We start from the raw sequence: 15,315 nt of genomic DNA, 5'->3' as shown, positions 1-15,315 counted from the left end.
CATAAATGATAGAGCCTATGGCTGAAGCATAGGGAACACTTTTCATTTTCTCTCTATCTTCTGCAGTGGTCAGGCATTGAGTCTTACTCAACTTCACACCTTGTAACACAGGCAAGAACCCTTTCTTTGCTTGATCCATTTTGAACTTCTTCAAAACTTTATCAAGGTATGTGCTTTGTGAAAGTCCAATTAAGCGTCTTGATCTATCTCTATAGATCTTGATGCCCAATATATAAGCATCTTCTCCGAGGTCTTTCATTGAAAAACTCTTATTCAAGTATCCTTTTATGCTGTCCAGAAATTCTATATCATTTCCAATCAACAATATGTCATCCACATATAATATTAGAAATGTTACAGAGCTCCCACTCACTTTCTTGTAAATACAGACTTCTCCAAAAGTCTGTATGAAACCATATGCTCTGATCACACTATCAAAACGTTTATTCCAACTCTGAGAGGCTTGCACCAGTCCATAAATGGATCGCTGGAGCTTGCACACTTTGTTAGCTCCCTTTGGATCGACAAAACCTTCTGGTTGCATCATATACAACTCTTCTTCCAGAAATCCATTCAGGAATGCAGTTTTGACATCCATTTGCCAAATTTCATAATCATAAAATGCGGCAATTGCTAACATGATTTGGACAGACTTAAGCATCGCTGCGGGTGAGAAGGTCTCATCGTAGTCAACCCCTTGAACTTGTCAAAAACCTTTCGCAACAAGTCAAGCTTTGTAGACAGTAACATTACCGTCAGCGTCAGTCTTCTTCTTGAAGATCCATTTATTCTCGATGGCTTGCTGGTCATCGAGCAAGTCAACCAAAGTCCATACTTTGTTCTCATACATGGATTCCATCTCAGATTTCATGGCCTCAAGCCATTTTGCGGAATCTAGGCTCATCATCGCTTCTTCATAGTTCGTAGGTTCATCATGGTCAAGTAACATGACTTTCAGAATAGGATTACCGTACCACTCTGGTGCAGATCTTACTCTGGTTGACCTACGAGGTTAGGTAGTAACTTGATCTGAAGTTTCATGATCATCATCATTAGCTTCCTCACTAATTGGTGTAGGTGTCACAGGAACCGGTTTCTGTGATGAACTACTTTCCAATAAGGGAGCAAGTACAGTTACTCATTAAGTTCTACTTTCCTCCCACTCACTTCTTTCGGGAGAAACTCATTTTGTAGAAAATATCCATTCTTAGCAACAAATGTCTTGCCTTCGGCTCTGTGATAGAAGGTGTATCCAATAGTTTTCTTTGGGTATCCTATGAAGACACATTTCTCCTATTTGGGTTCGAGCTTATCAGGTTGAAACTTTTTCACATAAGCATCGCAGCCCCAAACTTTAAGAAATGACAACTTTGATTTCTTGCCAAACCACAGTTCATAAAGGCATCGTCTCAATGGATTTCGATGGCGCCCTATTTAACGTGAATGCAACCGTCTCTAAAGTATAACCCCAAAACGATAGCGGTAAATCAGTAAGAGACATCATAGATCGCATCATATCTAGTAAAGTACGATTACGACGTTTGGACACACCATTACGCTATGGTGTTCCGGGTGGCGTGAGTTGCGAAACTATTCCGCATTGTTTCAAATGTAAACCAAACTCATAACTCAAATATTCTCCTCCACGATCAGATCGTAGAAACTTTATTTTCTTGTTACGATGATTTTCCACTTCATTCTGAAATTCTTTGAACTTTTCAAATGTTTCAGACTTATGTTTCATTAAGAAGATATACCCATATCTACTCACACTAGTAGAAAAAGGGCCAAATGTGAAGCACACTAGTGCCGGGTTGAATTTGAGCCGGCACTAATGTGTCCATTAGTGCCGGTTCCAACGGCTAGGCGGGCGGACATCATTAGTACCGGTTCGTGGCGAACCTTTAGCACCGGTTCGTGCCACGAACCGGTACTAAACACTACAAAAAATACACTTCCGTGATGATATGTGTTTGTCACAGTAGGTTGCTTTTTTTGTCATGCATGTACATCCATGACAAATTTATGACAGAATCAAGATAGTCATACCTGTGTTGTCGTAGAAGTGTTCCATGACATTACCAAAATTATCATCACGGAAGTGTCCACTTCCATGACGATAAATCGCGCGTCACAGAAGTGCTTTCGTCAAGGGTGACTGACACGTGGCATCCACCGTAACGGAACGCCGTTAAGCTATCTGGTCGGGTTTTGGATCCGATAACTCGTTAACAACCCCGGCCAATGGGGATTTTCCACGTGTAAAATCATCATTGGCTAGAGGAAACACGTGTCGGCTCATCGTCGGGACAGATGTCATCCACTCACTGGACAGAAGGCTCCTATGATACGTCGACACGTGGTACGGCCCAACAAGTTTAAATGGGCCGACCCAACTAAAGGCCCACAAGATTTTGCGGACCATAATGGGCTGGCCCAGCTAAAGGCCCACGAGATTTTGTGGACCATAATGGGCTGGCCCAGCTAAAGGCCCACAAGATTTCGTGGGCCATAATGGGACGGCCCAGATAAAGGCCCACAAGATTTTCGTGTGCCATAATAGGCCGGCCCAGGTAAAGGCCCACGGTGACTCTAGCCCATAATGAACAGTAATTTTCTTTATACCCGTTAACGGCCCGTGATTTACATGGGCCTTTTCCAGCCAGTGTTAGCTTTTGGCCTATTGACGGCCCATACGTTCTTGGGCTCCTTTTCGGCCCTCGATTACTTTCGGCCCGTTACTGGCTTGTTCCCCTAATGGGCCAAATTCAGCCCATGGCAAGAGTCGGCCCATTACTGGCCTATTCCACTAATGGGCCAAATTCGGCCCATGGCAAGAGTCGGCCCGTTACTGGCCTGTTACCCTAATGGGCCAAATTCAGCCCATGGCAAGAGTCGGCCCGTTTCTGGCCTGTTAACCCGTTGCGCCGTTTCCAGCCTGTCCTATATTCTGGCCATTAACGACCCGTTATGCCTGTGACAGAATTAAGCCTTTGCTGTCCTATGGCCTGTTAACGACCTGTTACCGTGCTGGGCCGATACCAATTACGCCCGATTATGGCCCATGTAGACCCATTTATCCGACGGCCCGAGGCCCACCGATTACAGGCCCATTTATCGACGGCCCGTAGGAGACCCATGGATCCTACGGCCCGTATATGGCCCATGGTAGTTGCGGCTGAAGGAAATATGCCCTAGAGGCAATAATAAAGTTATTATTTATTTCCTTATTTCATGATAAATGTTTATTATTCATGCTAGAATTGTATTAACCGGAAACATGATACATATGTGAATACATAGACAAACAGAGTGTCACTAGTATGCCTCTACTTGACTAGCTTGTTAATCAAAGATGGTTATGTTTCCTAACCATGGACAAAGAGTTGTTATTTGATTAACAGGATCACATCATTAGTTGAATGATCTGATTGACATGACCCATTTCATTAGCTTAGCACCCGATCGTTTAGTATGTTGCTATTGCTTTCTTCATGACTTATACATGTTCCTATGACTATGAGATTATGCAACTCCCATTTGCCGGAGGAACACTTTGGGTGCTACCAAACGTCACAACGTAACTGGGTGATTATAAAGGAGTACTACAGGTGTCTCCAAAGGTACATGTTGGGTTGGCGTATTTCGAGATTAGGATTTGTCACTCCGAATGTCGGAGAGGTATCTCTGGGCCCTCTCGGTAATGCACATCACTTAAGCCTTGCAAGCATTGCAACTAATGAGTTAGTTGCGGGATGATGTATTACGGAACGAGTAAAGAGACTTGCCGGTAACGAGATTGAACTAGGTATTGGATACCGACGATCGAATCTCGGGCAAGTAACATACCGATGACAAAGGGAACAACGTATGTTGTTATGCGGTCTGACCAATAAAGATCTTCGTAGAATATGTAGGAGCCAATATGGGCATCCAGGTCCCGCTATTGGTTATTGACCGGAGACGTGTCTCGGTCATGTCTACATTGTTCTCGAACCGTAGGGTCCGCACGCTTAAGGTTTCGATGACAGTTATATTATGAGTTTATGAGTTTTGATGTACCGAAGGAGTTCAGAGTCCTGGATGAGATCGGGGACATGACGAGGAGTCTCGAAATGGTCGAGACGTGAAGATCGATATATTGGACGACTATATTCGGACATCGGAAAGGTTCCGAGTGATTCGGGTATTTTTCGGAGTACCGAGTAGTTACGGGAGAAGCAATGGGCCTTGATGGGCTTTAGGGAAAAGGGGGCCAGCCACCTCTCCTTCTCCTCCACTTCCTTCTCCCTTCCCCCCCTCTTGGTGGACTCCTACTAGGACTTGGAGTCCTAGTAGGACTCCACATCCTGGCCGCACCAACCTTGGCCGGCCTCCTCCTCCTCCATCCTTTATATACTGAGGCAAGGGGCACCCCAAAGACACAAGTTGATCCTCGTGATCGTTCCTTAGCCGTGTGCGGTGCCCCCCTCCACCATATTCCACCTCGGTCATATTGTTGCAGTGCTTAGGCGAAGCCCTACGACGGTAGAACATCAAGATCGTCACCACGCCGTCGTGCTGACGGAACTCCTCCCCGACGCTTTGCTGGATCGGAGCCCGGGGATCGTCATCGAGCTGTACATGTGCTAAGAACTCGGAGGTGCCGGAGTAACGGTGCTTGGATCGGTCGGATCGGGAAGACGTACGACTACTTCCTCTACGTTGCGTCAACGCTTCCGCAGTCGGTCTGCGTGGGTACGTAGACAACACTCTCCCCTCTCGTTGCTATGCATCACCATGATCTTGCGTGTGCGTAGGAATTTTTTGAATTTACTACGTTCCCCAACAGTGGCATCCGAGCCTAGGTTTTTATGGTTTGATGTTATTTGCACGAGTAGAACACAAGTGAGTTGTGGGCGATATAAGTCATACTGCCTACCAGCATGTCATACTTTGGTTCGGCGGTATTGTTGGATGAAGCGGCCCGGACCGACATTACGCGTACGCTTACGCGAGACCGGTTCTCCCGACGTGCTTTGCACAAAGGTGGCTAGCGGGTGACAGTTTCTCCAACTTTAGTTGAACCGAGTGTGGCTATGCCCGGTCCTTGCGAAGGTTAAAACGGAGTCTATTTGACAAACTATCGTTGTGGTTTTGATGCGTAGGTAAGATTGGTTCTTGCTTAAGCCCGTAGCAGCCACGTAAAACATGCAACAACAAAGTAGAGGACGTCTAACTTGTTTTTGCAGGGCATGTTGTGATGTGATTTGGTCAAAACATGATGAGATATAAGTTGTTGTATGAGATGATCATGTTTTGTTATCGGCAACTGGCAAAAGCCTTATGGTTGTCTCTATATTGCATAAGATGCAAGCGCCAAATAATTGCTTTACTTTATCGCTATGCGATAGCAATAGTTGCAAGAGCAATAGTTGGCGAGACGACCGTCTGACGACACATTGATATAGATCAAGATGATGGAGATCATGGTGTCATGCCGGTGACAATAGAGATCATGACAGTACTTTGGAGATGGAGATCAAAGGCGCAAGATGATGATGGCCATATCATGTCACATATTTTGATTGCATATGATGTTTATCTTTTATACATCTTATTTTGCTTAGTTTGACGGCAACATTTTAAGATGATCTCTCACTAATTATCAAGAAGTGTTCTCTCTGAGTATGCATCGTTGCCAAAGTTCGTCGTGCCCAGACACCACGTGATGATCGGGTGTTATAAGCTCTACGTCCATCTACAACGGGTGCAAGCCAGTTTTGCACACGCGGAATACTCAGGTTAAACTTGACGAGCCTAGCATATGCAGATATGGCCTCGGAACACGGAGACCGAAAGGTCGAGCGTGAATCATATAGTAGATCTGATCAACATAACGATGTTCACCATTGAAAACTGCTCCATCTCACGTGATGATCGGTTATGGTTTAGTTGATTTGGATCACGTGATCACTTAGAGGATTAGAGGGATGTCTATCTAAGTGGGAGTTCTTAAGTAATCTGATTAATTGAACTTAAATTTATCATGAACTTAGTCCTGGTAGTATTTTGCAAATTATGTTGTAGATCAATAGCTTGCGTTGTTGCTTCCCTGTGTTTATTTTGATATGTTCCTAGAGAAAATTGTGTTGAAAGATGTTAGTAGCAATGATGCGGATTGGATCCGTGATCTGAGGTTTATCCTCATTGCTGCACAGAAGAATTATGTCCTTGATGCACCGCTAGGTGACAGACCTATTGCAGGAGCAGATGCAGACGTTATGAACGTTTGGCTAGCTCAATATGATGACTACTTGATAGTTTAGTGCACCATGCTTAATGGCTTAGAATCGGGACTTCAAAGACGTTTTGAACGTCATGGAGCATATGAGATGTTCCAGGAGTTGAAGTTAATATTTCAAGCAAATACCCGAGTTGAGAGATATGAAGTCTCCAACAAGTTCTATAGCTAAAAGATGGAGGAGAATCGCTCAACTAGTGAGCATGTGCCCAGATTGTTTGAGTACTACAATCGCTTGAATCAAGTGGGAGTTAATCTTCCAGATAAGATAGTGATTGACAGAATTCTCTAGTCAACATCACCAAGTTAGTAGAACTTCGTGATGAACTATGATATGCAAGGGATAACGGAAACGATTCCCAAGCTCCTCGTAATGCGGAAATTGACGAAGGTAGAAATCGAGAAAAACATCAAGTGTTGATGGTAGACAAGACCACTAGTTTCAAGAAAAGGGCAGAGGGAAGAAGGGGAACTTCAAGAAGAACAGCAAGCAAGTTGCTGCTCGAGTGAAGAAGCCCAAGTCTGGTCCTAAGCCTGAGACTAAGTGTTTCTACTGCAAAGGGACTGGTCACTGGAAGCGGAACTACCCCAAGTGATTGGCAGATAAGAAGGATGGCAAAGTGAACATAAGTATATTTGATATACATGTTATTGATGTGTACTTTACTAGTGTTTATAGCAACCCCTCAGTATTTGATACTAATTCAGTTGCTAAGATTAGTAACTCGAAACGGGAGTTGCAGAATAAACAGAGACTAGTTAAGGGTGAAGTGACGATGTGTGTTGGAAGTGGTTCCAAGATTGATATGATCATCATCGCACACTCCCTATACTTTCGGGATTAGTGTTGAACCTGAATAAGTGTTATTTGGTGTTTGCGTTGAGCATGAATATGATTTGATCATGTTTATTGTAATACGGTTATTCATTTAAGTAAGAGAATAAATTGTTGTTCTGTTTACATGAATAAAACCTTATATGGTTACACACCCAATGAAAATAGTTCGTTGGATCTCGATCGTAGTGATACACATAATCATAATATTGAAACCAAAAGATGCAAAGTTAATAATGATAGTGTAACTTATTTGTAGCACTGCCGTTTAGGTCATATTGGTGTAAAGCGCATGAAGAAACTCCATGCTGATGGGATTTTGGAATCACTTGATTATGAATCACTTGATGCTTGCGAACCATGCCTTTTGGGCAAGATGACTAAAACGTCGTTCTCCGGAACAATGAAGCAAGCAACAGATTTGTTGGAGATCATACACACTGATGTATGTGGTCCGATGAATATTAAGGCTTGCAGCAGGTATCATTATTTTCTGACCTTCACAGATGATTTGAGCAGATATGGGGATATCTACTTGATGAAACATAAGTCTGAAACATTTGAACAGTTCAAAGAATTTCAGAGTGAAGTGGAAAATCATCATGACAAGAAAATAGAAGTTTCTACGATATGATCGCAGAGGTAAAATATTTGAGTTACGAGTTTGGTCTTCAATTAAAACAATGTGGAATAGTTTCACAAACTCATGCCACATGGAACACCACAGCATAATGGTGTGTCCGAACGTCATAATCGTACTTTATTGGATATAGTGCAATCTATGATGTCTCTTACCGATCTACCACTATCGTTTTAGGGTTATGCATTAGAGACAGCTGCATTCACGTTAAATAGGGCACCATCTAAATCCGTTGAGACGACACCGTGTGAACTATGGTTTGGCAAGAAACCTAAGCTGTCATTTCTTAAAGTTTGGGATTGCGATGCTTATATGAAAGAGTTTCATCCTGATAAGCTCAAACTCAAATCGGAGAAGTGCGTCTTCATAGGATATCCAAAGGAAACTATTGGATACACCTTCTATCACAGATCCGAAGGCAAGACTTTTGTTGCTAAATTCGGAAACTTTCTGGAGAAGGAGTTTCTCTCGAAAGAAGTGAGTGGGAGGAAAGTAGAACTTGACGAGGTAACTGTACCTGCTCCCTTATTGGAAAGTAGTACATCACAGAAAACTGTTTTTGTGACACCTACACCAGTTAGTGAGGAAGCTAATGATGATGATCATGAAACTTCAGAAGTAGATACTACTGAACCTCGTAGATCAACCAGAGTAAGATCCGCGCCAGAGTGGTACGGTAATCCTTTTCTGAAAGTCATGCTACTAGATCATGATGAACCTACGAACTATGAGGAAGCGATGATGAGCCCAGATTCCGCGAAATAGTTTGAGGGCATGAAATCTGAGATATGATCCATGTATGAGAACAAAGTATGGACTTTGATGGATTTGCCCGATGATCGGCAAGCCATAGAAAATAAATGGATCTTCAAGAGGAAGACGGACGCTGATAGTAGTGTTACTATCTACAAAGCTAGAATTGTCGCAAAAGGTTTTCGACAAGTTCAAGGTGTTGACTACGATGAGATTTTCTCACTCGTATCTATGCTTAAGTCTGTCCGAATCATGTTAGCAATTGCCGCATTTTATGAAATCTGGCAAATGGATAAACAAAACTGCATTCCTTAATGGATTTACTAAAGAAGAGTTGTATACGATGCAACTAGAAGGTTTTGTCGATCCTAAAGGTGTTAACTAAATATGCAAGCTCCAGCGATCCATCTATGGACTGGTGCAAGAATCTCGGAGTTGGAATATACGCTTTGATAAGTTGATCAAAGCATATAGTTTTATACAGACTTGCGGTGAAGTCTGTATTTACAAGAAAGTGAGTGGGAGCACTACAACATTTCTGATAAGTATATGTGAATGACATATTGTTGATCGGAAATAATGTAGAATTATTCTGCAAAGCATAAAGGAGTGTTTGAAAGGAGTTTTTCAAAGAAAGACCTCGGTGAAGCTACTTACATATTGATTATCAAGATCTATAGAGATAGATCAAGACGCTTGATAAGTTTTTCAATGAGTACATACCTTGACAAGATTTTGAAGTAGTTCAAAATGGAACAGTCAAAGAAAGAGTTCTTGCCTGTGTTGCAAGGTGTGAAATTGAGTAAAACTCAAAGCCCGACCACGGCAGAAGATAGAAATAGAATGAAAGTCATTCCCTATGCCTCAGCCATAGGTTCTATAAAGTATGCCATGCTGTGTACCAGATCTATTGTATGCCCTACCACTGAGTTTGGCAAGGGAGTACGATAGTGATCTAGGAGTAGATCACTGGACAGCGGTCAAAATTATCCTTAGTGGAATAAGGATATGTTTCTCGATTATGGAAGTGAAAAAAGGTTCGTCATAAAGGGTTACGCCGATGCAAGTTTTGACACTAATCTAGATGACTCTAAGTCTCGATCTAGATACATATTGAAAGTGGGAGCAATTAGCTAGAGTAGCTCCATGCAGAGCATTGTTGACATAGAAATTTGCAAAATACATGCGGATCTGAATGTGGCAGACCCGTTGACTAAGATTCTCTCACAAGCAAAACATGATCACACCTTAGTACTCCTTGGGTGTTAATCACATAGCGATGTGAACTAGATTACTGAATCTAGTAAACCATTTGGGTGTTGGTCACATGGCGATGTGAACTATGGGTGTTAATCACATGATGATGTGAACTATCGATGTTAATCACATGGTGATGTGATCTAGATTATTGACTCTAGTGCAAGTGGGAGACTGAAGGAAATATGCCCTAGAGGCAATAATAAAGTTATTATTTATTTCCTTATTTCATGATAAATTTTTATTATTCATGCTAGAATTTTATTAACCGGAAACATGATACATGTGTGAATACATAGACAAACAGAGTGTCACTAGTATGCCTCTACTTGACTAGCTTGTTAATCAAAGATGGTTATGTTTCCTAACCATGGACAAAGAGTTGTTATTTGATTAACGGGATCACATCATTAGTTGAATGATCTGATTGACATGACCCATTTCATTAGCTTAGCACCCGATCGTTTAGTATGTTGCTATTGCTTTCTTCATGACTTATACATGTTCCTATGACTATGAGATTATGCAAACTCCCATTTGCCGGAGGAACACTTTGTGTGCTACCAAACGTCACAACGTAACTGGGTGATTATAAAGGAGCTCTACAGGTGTCTCCAAAGGTACATGTTGGGTTGGCGTATTTCGAGATTAGGATTTGTCACTCCGATGTCGGAGAGGTATCTCTGGGCCCTCTCGGTAATGCACATCACTTAAGCCTTGCAAGCATTGCAACTAATGAGTTAGTTGCGGATGATGTATTACGAACGAGTAAAGAGACTTGCCGGTAACGAGATTGAACTAGGTATTGGATACCGACGATCGAATCTCGGGCAAGTAACATACCGATGACAAAGGGAACAACGTATGTTGTTATGCGGTCTGACCGATAAAGATCTTCGTAGAATATGTAGGAGCCAATATGGCATCCAGGTCCGCTATTGGTTATTGACCGGAGACGTGTCTCGGTCATGTCTACATTGTTCTCGAACCCGTAGGGTCCGCACGCTTAAGGTTTCGATGACAGTTATATTATGAGTTTATGAGTTTTGATGTACCGAAGGAGTTCGGAGTCCCGGATGAGATCGGGGACATGACGAGGAGTCTCGAAATGGTCGAGACGTAAAGATCGATATATTGGACGACTATATTCGGACATCGGAAAGGTTCCGAGTGATTCGGGTATTTTTCGGAGTACCGGAGTTACGGAATTGGACTAGGGAAAAGGGGGCCGGCCACCTCTCCTTCTCCTCCACTTCCTTCTCCCTTCCTCCCCTCTTGTGGACTCCTACTAGGACTTGGAGTCCTAGTAGGACTCCACATCCTGGCCGCACCAACCTTGGCCGGCCTCCTCCTCCTCCATCCTTTATATACTGAGGCAAGGGGCACCCCAAAGACACAAGTTGATCCTCGTGATCGTTCCTTAGCCGTGTGCGGTGCCCCCCTCCACCATATTCCACCTCGGTCATATTGTTGCAGTGCTTAGGCGAAGCCCTACGACGGTAGAACATCAAGATCGTCACCACGCCGTCGTGCTGACGGAACTCCTCCCCGACGCTTTGCTGGATCGGAGCCCGGGGATCGTCATCGAGCTGTACGTGTGCTAAGAACTCGGAGGTGCCGGAGTAACGGTGCTTGGATCGGTCGGATCGGGAAGACGTACGACTACTTCCTCTACGTTGCGTCAACGCTTCCGCAGTCGGTCTGCGTGGGTACGTAGACAACACTCTCCCCTCTCGTTGCTATGCATCACCATGATTTGCGTGTGCGTAGGAAATTTTTGAATTTACTACGTTCCCAACAGCGGCCACTAGCAAACCAGGGAAAAAGAAGACTAGGAAATAAATAAGGCCGAAACTAATGCTAGGTTATTAAGGCGATTGCACAGACTACATCCACTCGGCATCAAAGATCGCCACCAGTGCAAATATAGGGAACACCCTACACTATACAAAAATGGCTTGCTGTTTTCTTCGGGCGGTGGCTGCACGTTAAGAATAAATTTTGTATCGCACCAAAATAAATTACAATTATATAACAAAAGGAAGGTTGGCATAAAACTTAACAGTCTAGCAGATAAATGCACCACCAGAAATTCAGAAGCTCTGTTCATTTGACCTGACTGTTACGTTTTCATGCTGTATTGTACGATAGAGCACCATAACCCTCGCCTTCATTTCCCCTAGGCTCCTGAACAACATAGCAAATGTTTGATAGTCTGGTTTCAAAACCATGCATATCTTGATGACATTGAGCAATGTTTCTCCTTGTTTCACAAAGGGTCTCTGTTAGGAATGGACTTGTGTTTGGAGCGCAGATACAACATTGCTTTGAGCTTGCATATCTTGATCATGAGGCAGTTTGGACGATATTGCCTTAACAACCAACCCATTATTACGCAGGAACGTGCTTTTGGCACTGTTAGTGGACAGATACTGATCCACTGCAGCAAGAGCTGACATTGCGGTTATAGTTGCCTCGCCACCTTCAGAAGGTGGCGGTTCCACCATTTTTTCCATAGCTCGCTGAAAATTTGAGGTTTTACATTAGTAGTACCAGAACATAAGATATTAAGGAGGCAGCAAAACCAAAAAAATAGCTTTGGTCTATATACAGAACTTATTCTAGTGAACCCATGTAAAATATTAGTTGTATTTTATTGCAAAGTACATAATAAAACCAGGTTCCAAACATATGACCATGTACCATCGCTAATATATTGTCTATTTCTTCACATTGTATTGAGGGCTAAGGATAAAGAGACGAAGTTTATAATACGGTAAGCATAGTATGACGTCATTCATATCACAAAACAACTGAGAACAGACAAACATGCAATTGTAACGTTGTGTGGGCAAGTCTAGCACGGAACTAGATTACGGGTCAAGATCAAAGGAACATCACTCCTCTCTTTTAAACCTTGTAAGGTGCAATGATACGCTAAGACAATTGTGTATAAAATTAAAAAGAGTAATAGACATTGGCTGCAAACCATGCAGTTCAAGGCACAAGTCAGAGTAATTAGTAGTTAAAAGGCATGAGGATTAAGGACTTACAACAGCGGCTTTGACTGGTGTAGTCATGCCCTTCTTCTTGCTGGTGTGACAGTCCTTGAAGATTTCCACAGCATTTGGTTCAGGTACTTTTTGGTCCTTGCGGGCTTTCCTCTGCATTTGGAACAAGTCAATATAGATCTGATAATATGGTACAGCGAAAAGAGTGAAACAGCAGCTAACTACAAGAGCCTCGCAGTGTGCAATATAGCTACGAGATCATGTCGTCTGTTGGAATTTCACTTTCTTACGGTTGGCCTTGTTCTTTGAACAGTTCACCTACAAGAAGATAGATTTGTGTGGCACATGCGTAAATAGGACTTCAACATGTGATCTGATGACATATATATAATGTACCTGATACTTCGGATCGGACCAGTGTTTAACGAGGCCTCTCTAGTCTTCATCAGATATATTTTCCACTGGAGATGTTTGGGCAAGTTCACTGTTAGCCTTGCCTTCAAAGTGAGTTTTCCTCAAGTTATACCGATACTGTCGCAGAGCAGACTTGAAAACATGGGCGCAAGCTTGTCTGGTTGCATCATCTTGGCTATCCAACTTGAACCTCATCCGTTGAAAATTATCGGAGTCTCATTATCAGCAACCTAGAAAGTATTGGACAGAGCAAGACGATATTACTAGTTTCCATACATAACCATACTTACAGATAAATGGTCGAGGAAGATGTTGAACTGGGTTTCGTCTTTGTCATTCCTGTATTGAATCCATGTTGGGAGGATACGTACATGACACCTAACAGCAACCGTGTAGCAGCGGCTGTGCGTGCGTGCCGTGGGTGGCCCGTTCCTTTCCTTTCCACGGCGACTGTATCGCGTGTGTCCAGGTCGGCCCAAAGGATGTCACGTGGAGCAGCGGCTGTGCGTGCGTGCCGTGGGTGGCCCGTTCCTTTCCTTTCCACGGCGACTGTATCGCGTGTGTCCAGGTCGGCCCAAAGGATGTTGAGGACGAACAGGGGTTGGTTGGTTGGTGGTAAACCTTGTGGAGGGGCGATTTTGCGCAAAATTTTCTAGATTACTGTATAGCCTTTTATGGCATGCCTAGCCACGGTCAAATTTGCGAGTCGTGTGCCACGTAGGCAAGGTAATCCTCGCTAAACCCTAAACCTTCACTTACTTAACTGAAGGCTCTGTTGTGATACTATTGTTCCCAGCAAGCATTGTTTCTTTCTCACTGAAAAACCTCGCCAATTTCATTTTTGAAAAAAATAACAATTTGTTTGCTCTACAACTTTTTCTCTACCGTCCTGTAAAATGGAGCTGGTGAGCTTTCCACTCCACCAAATTTCATCCGTTTTATTGAACACTTTAATTTCAATGAGGTCACTCGTCACTCCACCTCGATCTCCCCCATCCACACTTGGGTCGGGCCATTTTAGGCTGGCACGAAGCACGACTAGAAGCACGACCATCCACACGAGAACTAACGGGCCAGGTTGGCACCACATGAATCATCTGCCGTGCTGGGAATCAAAATTAACAAAACGGGTGGCACGACACGACATGAAGATGGGGGCCAGCAAGGCCCAAAGTGGGCACGATGGTCAAACATTAGGCCCATGTAGCTATTTAGCAGTTTTTGAACGCACATGAAACTCACAACACGAGCATACTCAATTCAATCTTTGTGTACCGTACTAGTTATATCTCAAATCCATCCCAAATCCATGGCCACTGGTTAACCGTGAAAAAACGATGGCCGCCGCCGCCACTCCTCCATTCTCGTCCTCGACAACCCTCCTCTAGTTCTTCGGCAAAAATCCAGATCCACACCTCTCCCTTCCCGTGAGCTCTTAAGTTTTGACTACCGGCAAGGGAGGAGACTGCTTGGTTGTGGTGCAAGACTATGACAAGTTGTTGGCTACATACATGGCATAGTTGCAGCTGAAGGAGTGAAGGACGACGGTGTCCATGGCGGCTACGTCCACGACACGCCCCTTTCATCCATCCTCCACCCGTGCCAGCCTATGCCAACATTAGGTACCAACCCGATCTAATCACTCACATATACACCGTCTCTAGTTCATACAAATCACATATTGGGTAGATAGTTCTTGAGGAAGAAGAAAGGAAAACAAAAGGAGAAAAAGCCGTTGTTCGTCCATGCTTGATCCTCTGGATGCCTCCCCTCTTCGCTTCCTTTGCTTTAAGTAGTGGAATTAGACGCGCCGGTTGGTGTCTTGGTGTGGTTGACCCAGTCAACTCTGATATATCTTTGGTTAGGCTGCACTAGTCGAGCTGGTGTTGTGATAACGCTCTCCTTCTCTTGGTTGGCTACCATGCCAGCGTTTCATGTCTCGTTGTCAGCTGAGTTGGCTGCCATGGTAGACTTTTTGGTTGTCATGGCAGCGGTTTGAGTTGGTGTGGCATTGGGGATCCTGACATTCCCTGGACCTTGAGAACTCAGAGGGGTCAGACCACTCCACGAGGATTTGTTTGCAGCAGGCGGTTGGTGTGCGGGCGTGACCTCGTGTCGAGGA

The sequence above is a fragment of the Triticum urartu genome, chromosome 2, assembly GCF_003073215.2.
Source record: "Triticum urartu cultivar G1812 chromosome 2, Tu2.1, whole genome shotgun sequence".
Classification (NCBI taxonomy): domain Eukaryota; kingdom Viridiplantae; phylum Streptophyta; class Magnoliopsida; order Poales; family Poaceae; genus Triticum; species Triticum urartu.
Note: the sequence above shows the minus strand (reverse complement) of the source record.